At 44.9% G+C, this 26,127-nt stretch overlaps 1 long non-coding RNA gene across 1 annotated transcript in view; it reads left to right on the top strand.

The window, feature by feature from the left end:
• Nucleotides 1–946: 946 nt before the first annotated feature.
• Nucleotides 947–26,127, top strand: part of LOC106726836 — a 61,620-nt gene continuing 36,439 nt past the window's right edge. The window contains exons 1-2 of the long non-coding RNA XR_001362948.1: nt 947–986; nt 9,587–9,706. This is a non-coding gene — a long non-coding RNA (uncharacterized LOC106726836). The remainder of the gene's footprint in view (nt 987–9,586; nt 9,707–26,127) is intronic.

Here is a 26,127-nt window from a genome sequence, read left to right as displayed (position 1 = left end):
GACCCTTTCACAGGGGTCGCCTAAGACCATCGGAAAACACATATATAATTACATATTGTTTTTGTGATTAATCACTATGCTTTAATTATGTTCAATTTGTAACAATGAAAATACATCCTGCATATCAGATATTTACATTATGATTCATAACAGTAGCAAAATTACAGTTATGAAGTAGTAACAAAAATAATTTTATGGTTGGGGGTCACCACAACATGAGGAACTGTATTAAAGGGCTGCGGCATTAGGAAGGTTGACAACCACTGGTCTAGAACTTTTTCATTTTGCAAAACAGACTATACCCACTGAATAACAACTCCCCAATTCCCGTTCTCCCTAGCTCCCGGTAACCACATCTACTTCCTTTTTTCTACTTTCTTTTTCTTCATTTCTTTCTTTTGCCTTTTTGTACCTTTCGTTTTCCTTTATCCTTTTTCTTCCCCTCCCTCTTCCCATCTTTCTCACTTTCTCTGCTTAGAAGCCTCATTGCCCCCCTGCACCCTTGCTAGCCCTATAGTCTCTGCCAGGGGCTGGGCCAGAGGCCTGTCAGCGAGGCTGTTAGCGGCTGGTGAATCATCATTCCTCCCCCGTGTGTCAGGGCCAGTGGGCGGCCCCTGGAGGCCTCGCCTGGCTTTTCGCTGGTAGGCAAACATGTCCAGAAAGGAGCTTCTGCCAGGAAGAGTTAATTAGAGGGAGGCCCTGACTCCAGCAGGGCCGCAGGGTCAGACTGGGAGCCCCTCTCTCCTCTGGGCCTTCCCCAACCCTGGGGTCCCCCCCTAGACAGTGCAAGACAGCCATGATGATGGTGATGGTGATGATAACTTGGACCGACACAGAACTTTACAGTTTACAAAGCATTGCCATAGACATGATCTCATCCTTGTTCTCTCAGCAGTTCTGGGAGGTAAGCCTTATTACCCCCGTTTTACAGGTGAGGAAACTGAGCTTCAGAGAAATGAAGGGAGTTGACTGTCGCTACAGAACTGGTAAGGGGCAGAGTTGGCAAGGTGGGGACTAAGATTTGTATCACAAACAAAAGCACATACACAAAAAAGGCTATATCAGAGTTTAAAACACTTAAAAGTTATTTATTGCTCCCACTTCTGTGTTCCCAGAGCACCTTGTTTAGACCTCTCGTGTGTAGGCCCCACCTGATGGGTTTCTTCAATACCTGGGCGTAGGGGGCAGATACTAAGTGAGTGAGTGGTGGAGGTATTTGATGGTATGCATAACAGGTGTAAAAGAGTTGATTTCCAGGCAGCTAATAGGTTTTTAAAAGTCAAGCAGAACTGCTACCTGGCTGGCTCTGGGTTATCTGGAACTTGGGCTCTCTCTCCAGACACCGTATTGAGAGAACAGGGGACTTCTGAGTGTGGATAGAGCTCCAATTTTCCCACTTCTTCTGGGTGGAACTTCTGGCCCACAGTTCACATTCTTTGAGCACAATCAGTTTCAATTACTTTTTCATATGTTAGTGTGGGCATAAATTTTAGCTTCATGGGTAATTATGGTAGGTTATAATTATTAATGTTCACCAATATTTACTTCTCTACTGGATACATGGAGGCATACAATCCCCTGCCCTCCTGAAGTAAAGCATGGTCACAAGACTATTTTTTGCCAATAAATGTGATTTATTGGCATTTGTGGATCGGAGCATTGAATGGCAGATGTTTGACTCCTTAGTTTTCTCTTCTCCAGCTGCACTGACCAAGGAGGCCACATTCCAGGATGTTGGCACTTTATTGGCCTGGGTCTCAGGGAAACTACCTTGAAAATAACCCCCTATCAGCTGTTATGGGTGTGTAGAGTGAGTGAGAAATAAACCTTGGTGGTATTAAGCCAATCACACTTGAGTTGTTTGTTACTGTAGCTTAAACTAGCCTATTCTGACCAATATCGTCATCAGTAGAGCAATCGATAGAATACATTGAGTATATAACATATTAGTCAATTTTTAAAACATAACTTTCACCCTTTGGAGCAAGATTAAAATTTTTAAAGACAAAAATTATAATTGCACAATCTAATAGAAAAGATAAGCTTTATATTTTCTTCCCTAAAGCTCTCTTATCACATATACTTTAAACATGTTTTTTAAGAACTTCATTGAGATACAATTAAAATAAAATAAATTCCACATATTTAAAGTATACAATTTTATGCCCGGTCAGCGTGGCTCAGTGGTTGAGCGTCGACCTATGAACCAGGAGGTCACCATTCAATTCCCAGTTAGGGCACATGCCTGGGTTGTGGGCTCGATCCCCAGTAGGGGGCATACAGGAAGCAGCCAATCAATGATTCTCTTTTATTATTGATGTTTTTATCTCTCTCTCCCTCTCCCTTCCTCTCTGAAATCAATAAAAATATATTAAATAAATAAATAAAAGGGAAAAATATTCAGCAAAATTAATACTCATATTTATTGTGAGTATTAACTCCTGGTGCATGGGTCAACACTCAACCAAAGAGGAAACCCCATATACATTAAGAAGTCACTTCCCATTTCCGAGGCCCTGGCAACCACAAATCTGTTTTCTGTCTCTATATATTTTTGCCTGTTCTGGATATTTCATAATGAGATATGGAATATGGAATAAATGGGACCATACAACATGGAGTCCTTTATGACTGGCTTCTTTAGCCTAATGTTCTTGAGGTTCCTTATGTTGTAACATGAATCAGTATCTCATTCCTTTTTGTGTATGAATAATATTCAATTGTATGGATATACTATATTTTGTTTATCCATTCATTTTGGGTTGTATCTACCTTTTGGGTATTGTGATAGTGCTGCTATGAACATTAACATATAGGTATTCCAGATAGTGTTATAGAAGAGTGTTTTTCAAGGAAAGCTATTCCTCAGGATATTAGTAGTTGCTGCAATAGAAGTATTATTTGCTCAAATAAGCTTGAGAAACACTGAGTGAAACAATATTTGACATCTGTTGGATTTCTCAGATCCTTTTATTTTCTAAAATGCTTTGTGTATATCTGAGAGGAGATGTGATGTTCAATACAGGGTGGAGCAAAAGTAGGTTTGCAGTTGTTCATGTGGAAAATAATACAATAATAAATAATAACCATAATATAAGAATAAACTCTATTCTGTGTACTCACAACTGTAAAGCTACTTTTGCTCCACCCTGTATTTTTCAAATCCAGTGTAGCCATAGTATAGACTTTTTTCAATTTGTTATATAAAAAGTTTCTAAAAGATGTAGTTCAGTGACTTTTACAAATAAAATGCTTCAGAACATATATTCCCTAAAAAGGGCCAAAAAAAAACCCTTTTATATTATATTAATATAAGAATAAAGTCCATTCTGTGTACTCACAACTGTAAAGCTACTTTTGCTCCACCTGTATTTTTCAAATCCAGTGTAGCCATAGTACAGACTTTTTTCAATTTGTTATATAAAAAGTTTCTAAAAGATGTAGTGCAATGACTTTTACAAATAAAATGCTTCAGAACATATATTCCCTAAAAAGGGCCAAAAAAACTTTTACATTATATATGGGATTCTCAAATTAAGAGTAATAATCTAAGGGACCAATTTAAAAGGACAAACATCTCATGGACTCCCCTAAATTGACTTAAATATATTTCATTTTATTTTTTAAAATATATTTTTATTGATTTCAGAGAGGAAGGGAGAGGGGAAGAGAGATAGAAACATCAGTGATGAAAGAGAATCATTGATCGACTATCTCCTGCATATCCCCTACTGGTGATCGAGCCCACAACACAGGCATGTGTTCTGACTGGGAATTGAACCGTGACTTCCTGGTTCATAGGTTGGCACTCAACCATTGAGCAACCCTTGCTGGGCTTAAATATATTTTAGTTTAATGTAACTTCAATGTGTACTGATATAAAACTAGGCATAAACTCCTTATAAATAATAAAACCAAAACAAATTTATAAATTAAGTACAATATTACAAAAAGCATCAAAATCCAAACTAATGCATTCAATGTGATAGATTTCATTTCTTGCTGACACTCAGTGACTATTTGCAATGTTACTATGGGCTGACCTATTAAGGGGAAGATTCTTTTGATTCCATCCTGCCTGTACTACTGTGTGGGTGGAATGTCTTCATTCTCCCACAAACTTTTTTACTCTAACTTCTGAAAGCTTGCTTCTTCAGGGCTGTGAGATTTCATCTGCAGTTAACACTTGGAGATTAGGTCTGCCTCTCTTTTCTCATTAGCTATTACAATTACAGTACTACTGCTTGGTCCCAATTCATCATAAAAGTGCATCCATGGGCAGTATGGTGGTTAATTTATGTGTCAAGTTGACTGGGCCATGAGGTACCCAGATATTTGGTCAAACATTACTCTAATGTTTCTGTGAAGGTGTTTTTGGATGAGATTTACATTTAAATTTTTAGACTGAGCAAAGCAGATTTCCCTCCCTAATATGGATGGGCCTCATCCCATCAGTTGAAGGCTTACATCAGCGGTTCTCAACCTGTGGGTCTCGACCCCTTTGGCGGTCGAACGACCCTTTCACAGGGGTCGCCTAAGACCATCCTGCATATCAGATATTTACATTACGATTCATAACAGTAGCAACATTACAGTTATGAAGTAGCAACGAAAATAATTTTATGGTCGGGTCACAACATGAGGAACTGTATTTAAAGGGCCACAAGGTTGAGAACCACTGGCTTACATAGAATAAAAAGGCCAACACTTCCCCTGGGAGGGGACAAGATGCTGTGTTCACACAGCCACCGTCACTCCATGGCTCAGACCCCATAGCTCCCCTCGAGCAGTACCTCTGACGGCATCTCTGAATGAGAAGCAGATGATTGGGAGGTCCGTTGATGATGGAAGAAATTTAAAAGTAATTTTGATTATGTGGAGTTTTGGCCTTCTGTGCTAAGTTTAGCCCCCAACTCCCATGTCAGTTTTGTTCGCCTTGGTAACAGCACCTTGTGTAGGGCTTGGCAAGGAATGCTTGTAGCCCAGCCAGTGTGGCGTAGTGGTTGAGCGTTGACCCATGAATCAGGTTCGATTCCCGGTCAGGGCACATGCAGAAGGCAGCTGATCAATGATTCTCTCTCATCATTGATGTTTCTATCACCCTCTTCCTCTCCCTTCCTCCCTCTGAAATCAGTAAAAAAAGAAAGAAAGAAAGAAAAAAGAATGATATTTTAAAAAAGAAAGAAATGAAATGCTTGTTGTATAAATGAACGACTCCTCAAACATTAGAATTAGGAGGACCCTTATCAATTGTTAGAGCCAACCCACATTTTAAGGGGAAATAAGGAATAGTACTAACCATTTAATGCGAGCTGACTCTATGCTAGGACTTGTGCTGAGCACTTTGCATACATTATCTAATTTTGCCCTTTGAACAGCAATGTGAGCTGGAAATGACCATGCCTACCTTTTTTTATATGATAAAACATTTCTGTGTACAGAGGACTCGCTAGCATTGTTTCTTTCATTAGGTAGGTGTCTTGGATAATCTATTCAAGGAAGAACACTTAGTCCAACTTGATGAAGCCTATGTCCTTTGAGTATTAATGGAAACTGGTAGCCCCTATGGAGGCCATATTTCCAGATCAGGCAGTGTCAGTTTGAGCGGATGAAAACAGGGTGCGACTCTGGCTGAGTTTTTGCTGGTGGCTCCAGTAGAGCTGCTAGTGACCCATATTGCTTTCAGGGGTGCAGCAGGGGAAAAGGTTGCACAGCTGGTGACTTGCAGAACCGGCTGTGTCTAGAGCCGACTGGCTGACCTTATGCTAACTGCTTCTCCTTGCATCTGGAGGAAATAGAGACCCACGGAAAGGCAGAAACTTGACCTGGTCCCCCAGCCCCTCAGGCAGGATGGCCACTTTATCCAGAGGCGCCTTTATTCCTGGGCCTCCCAAGACACCTGGCTGCAAGGACACCAGGAAGAGGGAAGAAGAATTTCAAGTGCATTCTAAGAACCACCTCCATTCTCTTGCTGTGTCGGGTAGGAGCACGCACTCAAAGACCCAGCCAGGAAGGAAGATTTGATCTCCTGGGCAGGATCCACTTCCCATGGCGACGCCTCCTTGAGCCGAAGCTCTGGTATGAAGTAAGACTTGTTTAAAGCAGTTAAAAGCAGCAATCCCCATTGTGTCAAGTGGTGACAGTATAATCCTCCTTAATAATTTTGTTCCCTCTCCAAATTCCCCTCCATTATGCATCCTTAAAATGTGACCTCAGACGCCTCTTTAGGTTTCCAGTCCTGTAAGTGCAGGGGCATCTGGTGTGAGGGGGAGAGGTAAAGACTGTCCCTGTTGCACTCAGATCATCACTGGAAATAGCTGCCCCCATGTCGTTGGCTAGAGGTATTATTTTAAAAAGTTTTAAATGAAAGTTTGAATGATATGCAAAAATAGAGCTATGAATATACTAAAGCTCCACATCCCCATCCTGTAGCTTTATTAATATCAACAAATGGTCAGTCTTGCTTCATTTACACCCTATCTACTCCCAACTCCTTGCCACTGGATTTTTTTGAAGGAAATCCCAGATCATTTAGGATACATGTATCTTGTGTTTCTGAAAGATAAAGGCTGTTTTTTTAAAAATATATTTTATTGATTTTTTACAGAGAGGAAGGGAGAGAGATAGATAGTTAGAAACATTGATGGGAGAGAAACATCGATCAGCTGCCTCCTGCACATCTCCCACTGGGGATGTGCCCGCGACCGGAATCAAACCTGGGACCCTTCAGTCCGCAGGCCGACGCTCTATCCACTGAGCCAAAACGGTTTCGGCAAGGCTGTTTAAAAAAAAAAAAATTATATAGCCCTGGCCAGTGTGGCTCAGTTGGTTGAGGCGAGGTAGAGGAATTCATTAAGGATGATGCTGAGGTTCCTGACCTGAGCCACTGGGAGGATGGGGGTGCCACTCACTGAGAAGAGGAATAGAAGAGGAAGAGCGGGTTTGAGGTATGAAAGTTTGAATGATATGCAAAAATAGAGCTATGAATATACTAAAGCTCCACATCCCCATCCTGTAGCTTTATTAATATCAACAAATGGTCAGTCTTGCTTCATTTACACCCTATCTACTCCCAACTCCTTGCCACTGGATTTTTTTGAAGGAAATCCCAGATCATTTAGGATACATGTATCTTGTGTTTCTGAAAGATAAAGGCTGTTTTTTTAAAAAAAAAAATTATATAGCTGGCCAGTGTGGCTCAGTTGGTTGAGGTGAGGTAGAGGAATTCATTAAGGATGATGCTGAGGTTTCTGACCTGAGCCACTGGGAGGATGGGGGTGCCACTCACTGAGAAGAGGAATAGAAGAGGAAGAGCGGGTTTGAGGTGTGTGTGTGTGTGTGTTGATTAAGCTCTGAAAAATTTCAGGTAAATAAGAACCTTTCCTTTCCCTGGAGAAATCACAGTCCAGTGAGGGAAGCAGTGACCTAAACAAATAATTCTGACGTAAACTGAGAGGTACTGAGTGGTAGCTTTCTCTATGAGGTGGTCAAGACTAAATCTGCGGAGTAAGAAGAAAAAACCATCTGAGGGGGTTTCCCAGAGTTGGTGATAAACATGTAAAGGCAGGAGAGTTCCAAGTAGAAGGGGGAGCTGGTGAGTTCTGGAATTGGCAACCTGAAGTCCTGTGTGATGAGGTGAGGGTGTGTGAGTGGGAGTTCTCTTGGAGCTGGAGAGGCTGGCAAGGGGCTGAGCGATAGGCACTGCCTCTCACTGATGAAGGGCCAGGACTTAACAAATCCTTCTTCAGTCACTAGGATGTAAGTTACACAGGGGCAGATCATTGAATAGTGTCTTGCACATAGTAGGCACTCATGAAATATTTGTTGGATGAGTGATTGATTGGTGTTATTGAAATCTTTGCCTTTTTCCCCATGTTGTTGGGGACTTCCAAGCACCATCTATTTTTTCTGTATACATTTTATAATAAGAATAAGGTAAAATTTATATTCTAAGTTCAATGAAAATTTCATTTATTCTTTCTGAAGCTAATCACCAATAATTTATTTTTAAAAATAAAAACCAATATGTAAGTGGTTTTTGTGGGGCTATAAATTTCCCTCACAAGGGTTGAATATTATGAAATAATTAAGAAATGCAAAGAAATACATGAGTCATTTTAAAAACATGAATATATCCTAAAGCATTTTAGTTGGTGCTGTTTTCATTAACATTAGCAAGTTGGGAAAGATCAGAAAACTAAACTAAATATGAAAAACTTCTAGGTATTTCTAGACTAGATATTATATCCTGAGCCAGCAATCTAAAAGCAAGTATTTTCAAATGTCATCATTGTTAGGGTGATGAATAACACTTAACTAACTAAAAATTATCAAATGTTAGAAAGGAAATCCCTTTGATTTCTGGTCTACCCTTTCACTGTACAGGTGAGAAACGGGCCCAGAAAGGGAAAGATAGTCTATCTAAGGTCACATAGCAAGTTAGAGGCAGAGCCAAGAGCGGCATCCAGATGTGGTGGCTGTTATTCCACGCTGTGGTGGCTGTTGTTTGTGTCCATCTAGAACCCCTCCCCCAACTTCAGGAAACAGAATTCATTCCTCTGGCCACATGTGGGCATGTAGCACAGGCTAAGCCAAACATTGTATAGTATTTCACTCTCACTTAGTCATTGGTTCAGGAGATGAACATGTGACCCAAGCTCGACTAATCAGAATCTTCCCCTGGCATTTGTGATAGTGGAGCTGGGAAAGGAAAGGGCCTTTAAACCTCCCTGGTTATGAAGCTGTGAGGACATGAGCTCAGACTAATGTGGCTAGTCCTGTGACACATGGAAAGAGTAACAGAAGGAAGACAGAGAGAAGGGAGAGGTACTCCGGATGGGAGTTGAATTACTTATTCTAGTTGCCAAGGTGTATCCATCCTGAGGTTATTTTGGCTCTTACATTTTTTTAAAAGTAATGATAATATCCTTCTGATAGCGCATGTTCTTTTATTACTTTTTTCCCCTCTTTTTCTTTTGCTTAAACAAGTTAGAATTAGGTTCCTGTCACTTGTAGCCAAGGAGTCTAGCCCAGGATTTCTCAACAGCAGCAGTATTGACATTTTGGAGCAGATGATTCTGTGTTGGGAGGGGTTTCTCTGTGCCCTGTAGGATGTTTAGCAGCAGCACTGGCCTCTACCCCACTAGATGCCAGTAGCACCCCATCCCAGTGGTGACAACCAAAAATGTCTCCAGCCGTTGCCCAATGTCCCCTGGGGGGTGGGGAGAAAATGGCCACGCTTGCAAACCACTGGTCTCGTTTAATACCCATGGTGACTCTTACTTATAAAACAAAAAACCGATAGGGAAAACTGAAATTCAGTGAGATGTGGGACTTTTTTCAAGGTGACAAAGACAGGACTATCAAATCAAGCAAAGTGATACTACCAGGAAGTGATACTACCAAGAGATGTTGGTACATGCAGACGTTGGCTCTCTCACAGCTGTTGGAACAATAACAAACTCCACAAAATGAGTTGGGATTTTACCCATGACATAGGCCATAACGCTCTACCTAAGAATTCTCACGCATCTCAAGAGATGCTGAGGCACAGCAATACCAATTAGTTTTATTTCTGTTGTTTTAGATCTTGGAAGTTTGGGTTCAGTGAACTTTGGGTGTTTCCAGAAAGCTCACCACATATTCCTCTGAAGCAGATATCCAGGAACCAAATCTTGCTACAATTGCACAACGATGTCTACGTGAGGTCAGTAAGAACCACCAAGAATCAGCTTTGTTTTTGTTAGAACTATTTTGGAGGAAGTGCTTTTCAGAGGAGACATTGCGAGGAAAAGAGTAGTCGCGCGGGACTCGAGGGCTAGATGTGGGCTTGACTCTGCCACTGATGTGGGGTGACGTTGTGCAAGTGCCCGCCTCTCTCTGGGCCTCAGTTTTCTTCTCTGTATAATGAGGGGTTGGATCAGACAAATGCTGAGGAGCGCCCCAGGACTGACCTTTAAAGATTCTTGCAAACAGACACTGTGTTCTATCTATTCTGGCTCCCCTACCCCCAATACAGGACCTGGTGCAGCACCAGAAACCAAATAGGCACTAAGCAAATGCTTAGTAAATGCACAGATAAATGATCTACTTAGGAGAGAAAAACACAATAACATTCCAACTTCCACAGATGCATAGAACTGGACGGGATCTTAGAATTGAAAGGGATCCCTAAGTTTATTTACTCCAGCTACCCAATCAAAGCCGGAGCCCTCTACCTTATTTCTGACAGATGGACATCTGTTTACATACTTCTGATGACAGGGATCTCACTATCTGTAGGGGCAGCCAGTTCCACTTTTGAATAGATTAGCTATTAGGAAGTTCTTTTTTATCTGGAACCTAAATTAGCCTCCTTGTAGCTGTCACTTGTTTCTAGTTTTATTTTTTTAATTAACTTTCATTTTAATATATTTTATTGATTTTTTACAGAGAAGAAGGGAGAGGGATAGAGAGTTAGAAACATCGATGAGAGAGATCGATCAGCTGCCTCCTGCACGCCCCCCAGTGGGGATCCCGCAACCATTTCATTTTAATATATTTTATTGATTTTTTACAGAGAAGAAGGGAGAGGGATAGAGAGTTAGAAACATCGATGAGAGAGATCAATCAGCTGCCTCCTGCACGCCCCCCAGTGGGGATGTGCCCGCAACCAAGGTACATGCCCTTGACCGGAATCGAACCTGGGACCCTTCAGTCCGCAGGCCGACGCTTAACTTTCATTTTAATCCAAGACTATATATTCATAACTAAAAAAAGTCAAATAATGTTAAATAATGAAAAATAGCTCTCTTCCTCATCCTTCTTTATTCCCCTGGGTGCTTCCTCCATGCAACCACTTTCCACTCCTTTAGCTCTTTCTTCTGCTACTTATATCTGCATTTCTAATTGCTATGCTTACATTGGTACTTCTAGATTTGTCAATTTTAGACATTATCTATGGAATTCATATTTTTATAGGAGAGGGTTTAACCTCTTTAACTAACCTTCCCCAACTTTCCACTTCATCCTCTCACTATACTATCACAATGTTTGGTTCAATCAGTGTTTAGTGTTTTCATTAAATATCATTTAATGCTAAGCCTACTATAATACTGTTTCCTTCCTTGTACTTTTTTCCCTCTTTTTCCTGGGGTTAATAATTGCTTTGATTAGTTTTTTATGTCCTTTCCCCTGATTATTCCCAAATGTTTCAACTAAACTCTACAATGCTTATCAACACATCATTTAGAAAAAAGATTTTATTTTTATCAAAGTTATACATATAGTAATTTAAAGAGTCAAATAACTATACAATTTGACAACGATAAGCCCTTGAGTTTGTGCCACAATGTACATTTCAGAAAGCACTTTCACTTAACCGTGAGCAACAGATGTGGCTTGAGGTTATTATGATTTGGCAACAGGTTAAGAAATGGAAGCCCAGAGAGGAAAAGTGACCTGCCTAAGGTCACACAGCAAGCACCGCAGGAGCAGAGCCTTTAACACAGCCCAACAGTTTCCCAGCTACCCTTGTGCCTGGAAACATTACTTTGAGTCCAGACTGGTCAATGGTAGAATGTGCTCTAAAGATAAGGGGCTCCCGGAGGGTGACTCATTTTTAATAGACTGGAATAAATCGCTTCTGTGCAAAGCAGGGCTCAGCAACTGGCAGGACTGAATGGGGTTGGCAGCCATCCGAAGTGTCAATGTGAAAGGCGAGAATGTCTCCACACCCTGTAATCCCACAAACAGGGTCTCTATTTTTTAAGATTTTTAAGCAGTATTACACAAACCCTCCAGGGGCTTAAGCAGGAGCAGGTAAGTAATCTCCTCACGTGTCCTGTTGCCACCTTCCTTGCTGGTAGAGAACAGTATCACCTTAATCCCCACGAGGAACCAGAAGGGAAGGATTGAGAAATGGCCCCGGGCCTGAAGTCACATCATTCTTATTTTGCAGAAGTGAGCTCTAGGAGGTAAGAAAAGAACGTGTGTTTAGAAACAACCAGAACAATCCCTGCAGTTAGGACTGGGGAGAGGGCCCCTTTGACACATGCATGGCTGAGGGGGTTGCTTGCGACCAACCCCTGAGTCCGCAGAGGTAGGAGGATGCCATATCTTCAGCTGTTTTTACCTGAAAGGCAGGGAGGTTTTGTCCAGAGAGGAGAGACGTCACGCTCTCCAGTGCAGCCCCGGATGTTCCTGACTCTCTTCCTCAGCCCTAATCTCCAAGATTTCCCCCCAGCTCTTCAAGGCCCAAGGTTTCGTAATTTGCAATCACATACAAACTCAGCAGCAGCTCTGGGAACGGACAGACCTCCTGTGTGGGGACTCACACCCAGAATATCCTGGAGCAGGTGTGCGGGGCCCCCGGGCAGGGCCAGCAGCCTGGCCGGGAAAGGGAAGCAGAGAAGTGGCCTCCTGACTCTGGAGTGGAATCCATAGTTTCTTTTGGGTTGGGGGAAGCTGGGGGTAGAGACCACAGAGCCCTGGAGTTAGAAGAAATACTTGTGATAGCTCATTTGAAAGAGAAGAATGTGAAGCTTAGAGAAGTGGAGGAGGGCCCTGCCCTCAGCCATGTGGTGCTTTGGTGCCATGGTTGCTAATAGCAATAACAGTAATTGGGTGCTTCCTGTATGCCACCCACAGAGCAAAACACTCTGCATCCATTAAGTCATTTAATCATCCCAATAACTCAATGGGGGGGGGGTACCCATTATTTCTTGCATTTTGGAGATAAGCAAACTGAGGCTCAGAGTGGTGAAATAATTTGCCAAAGCCCTGGGGCTAGAAATAGGCAGAAGCAGGACTTGAACGGAGGCCTCTCGACTGCCAGAGCCTGTGCTGTGGACTCGATGAGATATCAGGTAGGACGGTACTTTGGACAGAAATTGGGGGATTGCATTTCCCTCTGTTCCAGTGTTCGTATGGCTCTCAGCATGAAGGAAGAATTCGGGAGACTGTGGTAGAACGGGGAGTCAGGAAGCCTTGGGTCCCAGCCTCTTAATTGACATGCCCTGTGACTGCGGACACGTATCTTCCTTCCCCTCTCTGGTGCCCAATTTCTTCTCAGGGGCAATGCGATAAAAGTGCATTCTGTGCTACAGACAGGGATGGTCAAGTGTTGTGGACACGATTGCATCCCGCCTTTGGTGGCAAAGGGGAGAAAGGCCACCAGAGGAGATTCTGGGCCGTGGCACAGAGCCTGGCCTCCCAAGAGGCTGGGTGGCTTCTAGCCCACCAGCCAGGCCAACACAAAACCTGGGCTTTTGTTTGACTTGGCTTCTTGTACCTTGTTTAGTCTGCAGAGCAGGGAGCTTATCCTGCTGCCTTTGTCACAGGCCATTAGTACACACATAATCCCCAGGGGTTTACCGCTGGCTGGTTTCTCTAGGAATCTGGGGAGGGCTACAGAGGGAGCCCAGCTCTTAGGAACCATCCCTTCCCAGCCCCCATTTGAACAGCCTCAGCTGAGAACCCATGGCCTTATGTGCTTCTGGTCTGCGATTCTGGCTGTGTGACCTTGGGCTAGCTAGCCTCTCCCCTTCCCTGGGCCTCCGTCTGCCCATCCGTGCAAGAGAGAGCTAGCTCAGATTCCCTTCAAGGGACCTCAACTCCATGCGGATCAGAAATACATTCCTGCGTGGTTTCTCTCCCTGGAGGCCTCCCTCATCCCTCCACTGTCCCCTCCCCCAGTTCTGGAGCAATTTGTTGTGTCTTTTCACTGATCTTATCCCTGCCCTGAGCCTGGGGCCAATCCCTCTCTCATTCAACCTCCTGCTTGTAAATTGAGGATAATAATGCCTGATAACTCACCCTGCTGCTATAGGGATTAACTAATTAGTGGTTGTTAAAGGATGGAAGAACTCGATATATCCTTCCCATGAGGACACATTTTCTCTTTTGACTTCCTGCTATTGCCTGCACAGTCTCAAGAGAATTAGTAAAGCAATCCCAAGAGTTTTGACTTCCAGCACCCCCACTATACAGATGGAGAAACTGAGGCCAGAGAGGGTAAGCAGTAGCCTAGGGTCATGCAGTTGCTCTGCAGAAGAGAGGGGAGCAGACTGACTCAGGGCTCTGGACTTCTGCCCGGTGCTCCTCCGCCATACCACACACAGTAGTTGTGGTTCAGGGCTGTGGCGGTGGTCCCTGTGCTGGGACAGACGATGCACCCAAAGGCTCCCACACCCTGGTTCATAGCTTGGTGACTTACTGAGTGACCTTGGGCATGTCACCCCAGCTTGCTGCCTAGTTGTCAGTTTCTTCATCTGCAAATGAAAATGACACCTTCCTCCAAGGTTAGTGGGAGGATTGGCCCAGAGCAGGCATTTGGAAACGGTAGTAACTATGTGACTATGTTGTTATGGTGTTTTTATTGACACGCTCACCAGAGAGCTGCTCAGTGAAGCTTCAGGAGCAGACACTCCCCAGGTGCTCCTGCGGGCTACACCCTGGCTGGGGGCACCTTGCTTCATCCCCACCCGAGTCAGCCAGGGAGGCGTTATTACCCCATTTGACCGAGTTGCACACAGAGGCTCAGAGAGGAGAGAATTTGCCTAAAGCCATGCTTGCTTTGAGCAGAGGCTGCAAGCTAACTGGTCTCCATGTTTCAGGGTGCATTTTTGTGGCCGTGTCATGACTTCTACAGTCTCAGGATGGGGAAGAGCTATTGAAGGATGGATTGTACTGCTTCAGGGAACAGTAGTGAGGCTCATGTCCCAGGGAACACTGAAACAGAAGCTGGATAGACACTTGACAGGAATATTGTCGAAGTGGTCAGTGCACCAGATAACAAGTTTAACTTAAGACCCTTTAGTGAGAGGTGACATGGAACTGGAGGAAAAGGAGGGGCCGGAGTCTGACATCTGATTTAGGCTCTAGCATTTGCCAGCTGTGTGACCTGGGGCACGCATCTTCAGCTCTCTGAGCGTGGCTTCCTCGCCTGTAAAATGAAAATTAGGATCTCTCTCCTGCTTACCTTCCAGGACCGTAGTGAAGGGTCAGAGGTACACTGACTACAGCTGTGCGGGAGTGAAAGGAGGGAGCTGCTCACGCAGTTGGGGCTCCAGAGGCTGCAAGAGAAGGATGAAGTGGGGCATTCTGGGCAGGAAACGGCCTTGTTGATAAGGGAACGCATAGGCAAAGGCTTGAAGGCAAGAAAGAGCACAGCATATATGGAGAGTGAAGGGTGGTGTGAGAATGGAGGAGGGCTTGCAGCAGGATCAATCTCAGGTTTCCTGTCCCATCACCCAAGAAGTGCCCACTGAGCTGATGGGAGAGGCCATGGGGGCCAGGCCTGGTGAGGGGCCCGGCACCGTTCAGGACAAGTGACGGGGATGGCTTTGGGGGTCTCCCCCCTCCACCTCTTTCTCACGGAGTCTTGTCCCCCTGCCTGGCCTTCACTGATGGGCTCCAAGTCCCAATGTCCTCCTTTGGCAATCCTTCCTGCCAAAACCCTGCTCGTGACTCAGGCTTTGGCATTATTGGGCTGGGCTGTCTCCTCGCTTCACAGGTCCTGGGCTGACAGCCCGATTGACTTCCTAATTGCCATTCCTGTCTCCAGCCCCACCTCGCTCCAGTTCAACCCCCATACCAGTCACCAGAGCCTTCCTTAAAGTGACTAGGAGAGCAGACATCAGTGCCCAAAGGTTGGTTCTGGACGAGGTGTGTGCATGTCTTCACTGAGCACCACCCTCTTCACGGACAAGTGGGAGAAAACGTCCTGCCTGAGGAGTTGATGTGGCCCACGTTTAAGGAAAGCTTCGGCCGGGGTAGCCACATTTCTGTTTTGTGAGACAATACGTTCTGTTATTTGCAGCTGAAAGTGTCTTTACCGGGGCAGAGAGAGGAAGTGTGTCCTCAGGACTCTCTCAGTTTTGAGGGGTAGAAACTAAATCCAACTGCTTGAGCACAAGGAGGGACATGTTACTGCTTTCCATAATAATACAAGATGGATCTTCTTTTTTATTTTTTAAAGTATGTTTTTATTGATTTCAGAGAGAGAAAGGGAGAGGAGTGAGGGATAGAAACCATCAATGGATCTTATGGGCAGAGGAATCCATGCAGATTATGTGGATTTTGAAAAATGCTTTCCTTCTGATAGTCTAGAGCAGTGGTCGGCAAACTCATTAGTCAACAGAGCCAAATATCAACAGTACAATGATTGAAATTTCTTTTGAGAGCCAAATTTTTTAAACTTAAACTATATAGGTAGGTACATTGTTATTAACTTAATTAGGGTACTCCTAAGGCTTAGGAAGAGCCACACTCAAGGGGCCAAAGAGCCGCATGTGGCTCTCGAGCCGCAGTTTGCTGACCACGGGTCTAGAGCCTATACTGGCTTTGAGAATTATTGTTTAGCTTTGGAAAACTGTATGTGTGCGTTCCCAACATTACCATTTGGAAGACCGTGGGGAGAATGAGTAGGCCTTTTCAGCTCATATTGGTGGAGACACACTGACAAGGCCCACCCATGTTCTTCTGCAGGGGCTCTATGTGGTTATGTAGACTCAGGCTTTGGGAGAGATTCTGCCGGGGGTGGGGGTGGGGTAACTATGCAGTGGGTCGCCTTGACTTTGGGTTAGTCCCATCCCTGTGATCAGGGTTGAGCTTTTCCTAACTGGTGAAGTTTCTCTGATGAAAAACTGACAGAAGGGCTCCTCTCCCAGAGAAGGGAAGGGGAAGTGGTCTTTAAGATAAGAAACATGAGGAAAACCCATGTGGAGGGTTGATGTTTCTTTGTTTCAGACTCTTGGAAGCGTTCTGTTTGGAGTCCAGCTTTATGGTTGCATTTCCGTTGTTCTCTCTGACCTTCAGGAGACTTGCGGGTGGGCTGTAGGTGTTGAGGATGCGCTGGGGGTAGGAGGGTGGTCTTTTCAACAGCCCCCACATAACAAGGCTCTGCAGGGGTAGCCACATCATATGGCAGAGATTGGAGCAAAGCTGATGGAAGCCCACCAAGGAGCCAAGAGTGGTGGGCAATTGAGATCCTTTGAGATCTGTTCCTTCGCCCCAATAGGTATCCAGACACTTCCCTTTCAGGCCCCAGAGTTGGGTTAAGATGGGACTTTAGGCTGGCCCAAGATCTAAGGAGGCACACCTCCCCACCCAGCAGCTTCTCTGCCCTCTTGGGTCTTTCCACAGCCACCCCCTCTTATGATGCGTTTCCACTTCTGCCTTTGGGTCTGAGTTGGGGCCCAAGATGCCCTCAGTCTGGGGTACCATCCTCTGCAAGGAGTAGTGATGTGTGTTACCTCCTCTCTTGTGTTGGGAGGCTTAGGGACTTAGTGTAGCTGTTGAGAAATAAAGCTAGTTAAGTGGTGAGCATTATATTTTGATCCACAAGTCTGTCTGTTTCTAAAACTCCCTTGTAGACACCGTCAAGCAAAGCTTGGCAGGCTTATTTTATTTTACTTTTCATCCAAAAGATTGTGAAAATTGCTTGGTTAGATATGATACAAGAAGTCATTTTCCTTTGTGTTGGGCTCTACTCTGCCTTCTCCACTGAGGCCACCAGCTTGGAAACTTTCTGGATCCAAGCAGGGGGAGCTGCTCCTTGACCCCCTGCCTTAGCCTGTGCTCAGGGGTCTACTTGGCCACAATCTATAGCCCTTTCCATAGTCTGCCTCAAAGGGTCACGCCGCAGGCCCGCCTGGGATGCTGGGTCCTGCTCTTTGCTGGGTGGGAGCCTCAGGACTCACACACTGGCCATTCTGCCCCTGAGTGCTGACTGTGGACTCACTCAGTTTGCCGTTGCTGCTCCCCTTCTCTGGGCCCTTGGGAGGAATAAGGTAGCTGGTCCATGGCTGTTTGCGTTCTTAGAAGGGACAATCCAGCTTGGGAAGGCTTCCTGGAGGACCTCCATGGTAAAGAAGTGTCAAGTGAAGTAGCATTGTAGGCAAAGGCCAGAAAAGCTCGAGGCCTGTTTGGGAAAAGGCAGGGAGTTGGATATGGCTGGAATATTGAGGATGTGATGGGAAATGCTGAGAGGCGAGGCTGGGAAGTTAAGAGTGGTGCCAGGTCAGGGGGGAACTGGAGGTATAACTTTACCCTACAGACCAAGGGAGCCCCTGAAGGTGTTTGTGCAATGGAACGGTGGTGTCCAGGGTGCGTTTGGAAAGAGCCCTGTGAGGGCAGCATGGGGCATAGGTTGGAGGAAGGGACACTCAACACAGGAGATTCATGCGATAGGAGCCAGGGAAGAAGGGCCTAGAAAATGTCGATTTTGGGGAGGCAGGATGGAGCGAGGATCTCCCCCTAAGGGCATGGACTCCTCTGTGCCCACCTTCCTCTTCAGCTTCCCAGTTTCCCAGACTCCCATAGGCGCTGAGCCCATCATCTGGGAACCAGGGTGTGGACTCTCCCTGTTGCCCTCTATTCTGGCCTCATTTTGCGGAGCCTCCCCCCAGCTTTAGTTGCTCCTTTGCTGGTATAGTTAACCCTTCCTATACTGAACACAAAATTAAAGTAATCTTGTCTGATGTAGCAGTAGCCTTCAAACAGGTCTCTCTGCCTCCATTCTAACCCCCATAATCTAACAGCTATCCAGTAGCAAGAGGGAGCCTATGGAAATAGAAGTCAAATAATGCCACCTCTCCGCTCCAAATTCCCCAGTGACTCCTCGTTCACCGAGAGTAAAAGCCACCTCCTTACAATGGTCCTCTCTGCTCTGACTCCCTCCCTGCCATCTCTCTGAAATTGTCCACTCTACCTCCTACCCCAGCCTCCTCACAGACCCTCCTACACACTTGGCATTCTCCTCCTCAGGGATTTCGCATCTGCTGCTCCTTCTGCCTGAAACTCTCTTCCCTATGGATGCCCTTGATGCTTTACCTCCTTCACTTGTTTGTCCAGAGGTCACTTTCATGGTCAAGCCTTCTCTGATGATCCTATTAAAGTTATATCTGCTCCCCTTCTCACTTACACTCCGGGTCCTCCTTCCTTGCTTTATTCTTTCCTTTCACAGGTCACCTTATACTATAATGCATAGTTATTTCTTATGTTTGTTTTCTGCCTTTCTCTGCTAGAAAGTAATCTCAAGGAGGAGAGGGAATTCTGTTTAATTTCTGATGTATCTTCCAATATCAAAACAGGGACCATATAGCAGGGCACTCAATATTTGTGGAATGAATGAATGAATGAATGAGAGAATGAATGAATGAATGAATGAATGAATGAGAGTGAATGATCTTTGCCTTTGAATCCTGAGAGCCACTGAGAGCTGTCCCTGGTGCTGCCTGGCTCTGCCTCTCCCTCTCCCTGTCCTTTCTGCGCTGTGTGCTGACCTCAGCTTGTCTGGTCACTCTCAGCTCCTCTGGCCCCTGTTCCTACTCGCCTCTCAGCTGCTGATCCAGCCAGTCAGAGGGCAGATGAGGAAGCTACAAGATTTAAAATGAGGGGTATGAGTCCCTATGAACTCCACTGTCAAGTCCCAACCCCTTGGCATGTGTGAGAAGGCTCCTGCTTTCCGTTGCAGCTCATCCTTGCACCATGTCCTCCAGCAGCCTGTGCTCCTGTTCTCTTTCTGTTCCTCAACCACCTGTGACTCCAGATTCCATGCTGTTCTCTCCTCCCCCCCTCCCCCGCCCCTCCAACTTGTCTGGCTAACTCTTGGTCAACCTTCAGATTTTATCTCAAAGGTCACTTTCTCTGGAAGGCCTTGTTAGATTCCCAGATAAGCTTCACACGCCCATGGGGCTCTGATCCTCCTCTTTGGTGACGGTTATTATGCTTGTAATTATTCCCATTGCTTCCTTCCCAACTAAATTGTGAGGCTGGAAGGAAGGTGCCAGGTTGGTTTTGCTCCCCTCAGTACCTTTGGAGCGCAGCACAATGACTGGCACGTAGAAAGGGTTCAATAAATCATTGCTGAAAGAAAGACTGAGGAGGAAGAAGGAAGCTATAGAAGGCAGTCCCAAAAGAACAGGCTCTGGACTCTGAATGACCTACAATCTGTGTGACCATGGGTAAGTCCCCGCCCCTCTCTGAGCCTCTACTTCTCATCTCCGAAATATTGACAGTAATACAGCTGCACCAGGGTAGTTGGAATAATTACATGTGGTACTGAGCAGACACTTGGTACTTGGAAGATGCGGGATAAATGGCCTAATTAATGATGACATTATGAAACACTAGTAATCATTTCTCCCTGTTCAGCTTCTGTCTGTAAAGTACTTCCAAGACAAGTATCTGATTTCATCACTTATTACATTACTTCTCTTAGAGTAGCTCTTGGAGGAAGGAAACTGCGATCAGACAGGTTAAGCAACTTGCTCAAGGTCACCCAGCATCGAAGGGCTTGGCTGAGATTGGACCAGGCGGCATGACTCTGGAGTCCCTCTTCTAGGGACCTGCCATTCTCTGCTTTGTATTTTGGCTACTTGGGTATAAATCTTACTAGATTGTAAAGGGCCAATATTGTGCCCAGTTCACTGCAGAATCCCTAGTTCCCAGTGCAGAGTCTGACTGAGAGCAGGTAGTTGGGAAATGTTTGTTGAGGAAAGTTTATCCGTGACTCACACTGCTCACCTGGCTCCCTCTGGATGCTCAGTTCAGAGCAGGCCCCCTCGACTAACTCCCACAGGCCCTTAGGAAGGGCCAAAGGCAGGCTCCTGAGAGGCAGTGCGGCCTCAGAGGAAATAGCCATGGGTGTCACTGGAGCATGTCCTGGGCTCCACTGAGAGACAAGTCAAGTGTCCCCTGGAGCCCTGGCCACCTCTCTTTCTCAGCACCTGCTTGGGTATCCACTCACCTATGACACCTGAGTCAGAAGCAGTGCTGGAGAGGGCATTGTGTGCAGCCAGGCACCCTGGGATCCCATGCTTGCTCCACCCTGGGGCTCTGGGGCTTGAATGCCATCTGTGAGCTCTTGAGCAGCCAGGGCAGCCTCCTGGGAGACATGCCAGCCTCGGGTCCTTCAGGCAGGTAGGACCCTAGGCCTGGAGACTTCTCCTGGTCACTCTCTGGGGAATTGGATTTATTGGGGGGTCTGAGGACTTGAAGTATTGGTCTAATTTTGTTATCCCTGAGTACTCCCTGCCTTATATCTATTTTCTTTTTAAAATAAAATTTTTATTTATTGAATTGAGAGAGAGAGAGAGAGAGAGAGAGAGAGAGAACGATTTGTTGTTCCACTTATTTATGCATTCATTGGTTGATTATTGTATGTGCCCTGACTGGGGATCAAACCTGCTATCAAATCTTCCTATTTTTTAAGAGAAGCTGAGAATATGGATTTCAATACAATGCCTTCCATTCTTAATTATTGGAAAATAATTCCAGTTTAAAACCATACTGGTGAATGGTTAAAGAATCTGTGGTACAGCCATACAATGTAATATTATTTAGCAATAAAAAGATATGAACTATCAAGCCATGAAAAGACATGGGGGAACCTTACATGCATATTGAAAAAGGCTACATATCGTATGATCCCAAGCATGTGACATTCTAGAAAAGGCAAAACTATAGAGACAATGAAAAGGTCAGTGGGTGCCAGGGATTTAGAGGGAAGGAGGAAGTAAGACGAGGTAAAACACAGGGGATTTCTAGGGAAGTGAAACTTCTTAGGCCGCTGTAATGGTGACTGCATGACATTAAGCCACAGTTCATAGAACTGTAACACAAAGAGTGAAACCTAATATAAATTATGGGCTTTAATTAATAATAATGTATCATGTTGGTTCAACCATTGCAACATATGTGCTATAGTAATGCAAGATGTTAATAATAAAGAAAGCTGTCGGAGTGGAAGGGAACTTTCCACTCAATTTTTCAGCTAAAACTGCTCTAAAAAATAAGGGCTATTATTAAAACAACAACAACACCATACTGAAAGTGCCGTGCGTGCCAAATGCAGCACATGCCTGCTGGGTCTAGCTACCAGTTTGTCACTTCTGGTCTAATCCAACACCCACATTTTACAGAGAGGAAAGCTGCAGAACAGAGAAGGGAAGGGGCCATGGGAGTCTCCAAAACAAAGTTGAAGCAAAGCTTTCCATCCTGCGATGCTGGGGATCCTCCCAGCAACGGGAGGGGCACCCCAGGAAGGTCTGCTGCTGTGGAAGAAGGGGCAGCTGAGGGCAAAGGTCAGTGGAGAGCTTTGTCTCTGGCCAGACTGGTTGGGCTGAAATGCCCCATCAGGTCGTGAGAGCTTCCAGGAGCCCAGGTGCTCGTAGTGTCTGTGTTTACTTAGCCAGAGACCAGGCTCCCGCCCAGCCTGGCCTGGATCAGACTCACTGGGTTGGATGCAGAATGGAGTGGACCCTTGTGACCCTCGTTTGTGCCTTAGAGCAGGACCAGGCTCAGAGGATGGGAGCTGCTCTCTGCAGGGCCCAAGCCTGTGATGTTGCGATGCCGTCAGAGATGTGAGGAGTGTTAGGCAGTTCTTCAGCCCTTTATATACGTTATCTCCTCTAATTCTTCCCTCCCATCAAGGCTATGGAGCAGGTAGGGCAGAGCTTATGATTCTGGTTTTATAGGTGAGTAAACTGAAATTAAAGAGAGCTGGAGTGTGTGCCTTATATCGACACAGCCAGTGCATGGCAGAGCTGGGGTTTGAAGCCAGGCCTTATTTTAAATATGAAAAGTTATATTTGGCTAAAGACCAAAAGAAGTGTTTATAAATAAGCTAGTTGATAAGTGTGTTTCTGATAGGAGTAGAGGTTAGTGTTCTGGAACTACATGTATATTTGAGTCAACAAATAAGTAGATAAATCGTAGGTCACACATGAGCATGGGGGAAAGAACTCCGTGGGGATAGCTTAGAGTTGGAGGTATCAGTATAAATTAATGTCTATTCTTTTTATTTTTATTTATTTTTATTTTAATCCTCACCAGAGGATATTTTTCCATTGATTTTTAGAGAGAGTGGAAGAGAAAGGGAAAAACAGAGAGAAATATTGATGTGAGAGAAACACATGGATTGGTTGCCTCCTGCATGAGCCCCGACCAGGGCCTGGGCAGAGGAGGAGCCTGCAGCCGAGGTACATGCCCTTGACCGGAATCGAACCTGGGACCCTTTGGTCTGCAGGTCGACACTCTATCCACTGAGCCAAACCAGTTAGGGCGATGTCTATTCTAATATATGTACAAATAGATATAGAAACAAATATAGATATGTGTGTCTGCATGGTTAGCAGACATTTATATTTCCTTCCTCTCTCTGCTGAGAGGCCTGGAAGCAGTGACACCCCAGTAACAGTGATCACACTCAGAGTCTAGATCTTGGTTCCTAAATGCCATTCTCCAGTGAAATGAGCCAGGGATCCTGGCAGAACTGGCTGGTTCTAGGCCTGAGTCAGGGAAAATAAAAGATGATACAGAGCCTAATGTAGTGCTAAAAAGTAAGGATGCATTAAAAAAAAGAAAAGAAAAGAAAAGAAAAAGATGGGCATGTCAAAAGCATAGAAGAGTGACCCTGAAAGAGCTTCCAGTGGCTAAAGTAAGCACATGTAATATTGGATTATAACCCAAAGAATAAAAAATAAAACCGTGAGTCCATATTGATAAAATACATAAATAATTGAATAAATAAATAAGGAGGAAGAGCCAAGTCTTCTGTACAGAAGAATTCCAAGTAATAAATACAGAAGGAATGAGAAAAAGACCATTTGAACACCCCATTAATCTCAAGAGCCAGTGATAAAATCGATGGGCAAAACTTTAAGGACAAACAGGATATTTGTGTGGCCTCAAGAGGACCCCTCACCAAATGGGCTGATTTTAACATAGGCTACAAACTCTTTGATATTCCTCCTTCAGGAGGTGGAATTTGATTCCTCATCTCTTGAACTCAGTGCCTGGTACAGGCTGAACTCAGTCAGCCTCTTCTCTGAGTCGAGTTTGGAAAGGGAAACATAGTAACATTATGGTGGGGGAACCTGGCAAACACCACCTCAACCAAGTGATCCAATGTAACATCTCCAGTAATAACATTAGCATACCATAGCCCTGGTGTGAAGCAATGAGAAAGGAACTTCATCTTTGTGATATTCTTCCTAAATGCTCATTAGCTCTGTCATCTCGAGGGAAAACAGCAGACACACCTCAGTTGAGGACATCCTACAAAATGCCCAAGCAGCTTTAAAATAAATGTCAAGGTCATGAAAGGAAAGGGAAGCCTGAGAAACTCGTCGACTGGAGGAGAGTAAGGAGACAGGACCACTACATTTAATGCTTACCCGGTATTGGATTTTGGAACAAAAACAGGACATGAGTAGAAAAATTGGCTCACTCTTCGTGAAGTCTGTAGCTTAGTCTGGGCCGGTGTTAATTTCTTAGTTTTGATAGTTGTACAATAATTAATGTAAGATGTTAATATCAAGGGAAGTTGGGTGAAGGATAATTGGTAATTCTGTTCTATCTTTTGTGACTCTTGTAAATCGAAAAGTGTTCCAAAATAAAAAGTTATAAAATAAATTAATTTGTTGCACAAAGGAGTTGATGGCCACCACCAAGGAAATCTCTAAGCCAGTGGCATAGGCTCTGCTTTAGGGTTCCAACACATCGACGGCCAGCATTCAGCCTTCCGTTCTCAGATCTGGTTTACTTTACATCAGTCCATGTTGATCTTTATGACACCAGGAGAGTGACGTTAGATATTTACGGCAGTGCCCACTGCACGGATGAGGAAATTGAGACACAGGTAATATTACTCACCTTCTCGTTGAACAGAGTGGGGATTCTAGCCCAGAGCAAGGGGAGGGGCTGCCCTGGTCACCTAGGAGGTTAGGGGGCTAATCCAGGACTACAGCTTCAGCGTCCCTGTTCTTAAAACTGCCTTGGCTGCTGTTTCAGGGCAGCTGCAGACAGAGCTTAAATTTGGACTATTTGGGGAGACAAAGGAAAGCAAAGGAGAGTAAATCTCATCTTACCCCCACCCCCTTCTCACCTTTGAGTTAAGCAATAAAGCTGAAAAGATCCTTCAACAAACAAATCCCTCCTCATTATACAATCCATGGGCACACTGGCTCTTAGGAAACCTGAAAGGCAAGCTCCTGAGGAGGGAGGGCTGTTCATACATGTCTGTCCAGGTGCCCTCTTCCCCGTTCATGCTCAAGAAGGCAGAGTGTCTGCTTCCAGAGCAGCAGCTCGGTGGACATTTGGTTCCCACACTCCCGTGGAGGGACGGGCTGGGGGTGGTGGGGGCAGTACGGTTCCAAGAGCAGGCTCCCAGGAAGGCACGTTGGCCAAGGCACGGTCTACACATCTCTAGTCCAGAGTTGGACTCATTCTTGATGTTGAAAAATGCTCCCAAGTGTTCATCGTTGGTGGAAAAGGCAATTGTGGCGTCAGGCCCGTGTGTGTGTGTGTGTGTGTGTGATCAGATGAAGATGGTCCCAGGGCCAGAGGATGAGTCCAGAAAAGATAAGCCCCCTTTCCTTCAAATGAAAAACAAAGCCCCATTCTCCCTTTTAAACTATGAGAAAATCGGATCAGTATGAAATGCTTTTGCTTCTGAAATTGGGGCCAGGTTTGACTGCACCAAGAGGTGGAATTGCCTTAGAAAAGGGAAAGGTTTGCTTAAGCCACAGAAAGTCAGAGAAAAGAACCCACTTGGGCATCTTATTAGAGAGATGGAGAATGGTTTCTCCATTTGCATAAACAAAATATTAAAGCTTTCTGTTCAAGAAACCTATATCTCAGGGGAAAGGAATGCAATCATTCCGGTAATTAACAATTTCCCCAAGAAGTGTGGTTTGCATCATACGTGATCTTCTCATTTTGATCCTCTTTGTTCCCAGAAAATGCAGCTTTTCTTCTCCAGGGCCCCATGGAGGAGCGATGGCATTGACAAGAAGACTTTGCATTCCTATGATGTCAGAGCCCAGAGTTTCAACTCTTGGCCGATCGGCTTTTTTAGATTAGGAAATACACTGTGGCTCAGAGGAAGATTCTGAGCATGGCTGTCACACCAACCTGGGCTTGAGTCCTGGTCCCATTTGGTAGCAGGTGACTGGCCTTCAGATAATTGGTTAACCACTCTGTCTTCGATTTCTTCTCCTCTTTAAATTGGGCTAACGACTCCTACTTAATGGCATTGTTGGGAAAGCCCCTCAGAGAATTCCATCATATAATGGATGTCCATTTTGAGTATCTCTTGATTATTTTCTCTCTAATTTACTCTTCTTTAAAAAAAATTTTTTT

The sequence above is a fragment of the Myotis brandtii genome, unplaced genomic scaffold (genome assembly GCF_000412655.1).
Source record: "Myotis brandtii unplaced genomic scaffold, ASM41265v1 scaffold320, whole genome shotgun sequence".
NCBI lineage: Eukaryota > Metazoa > Chordata > Mammalia > Chiroptera > Vespertilionidae > Myotis > Myotis brandtii.
The sequence above is the reverse complement of the archived record's forward strand: the minus strand, read 5'-3'. Positions and strand labels throughout refer to the sequence as shown.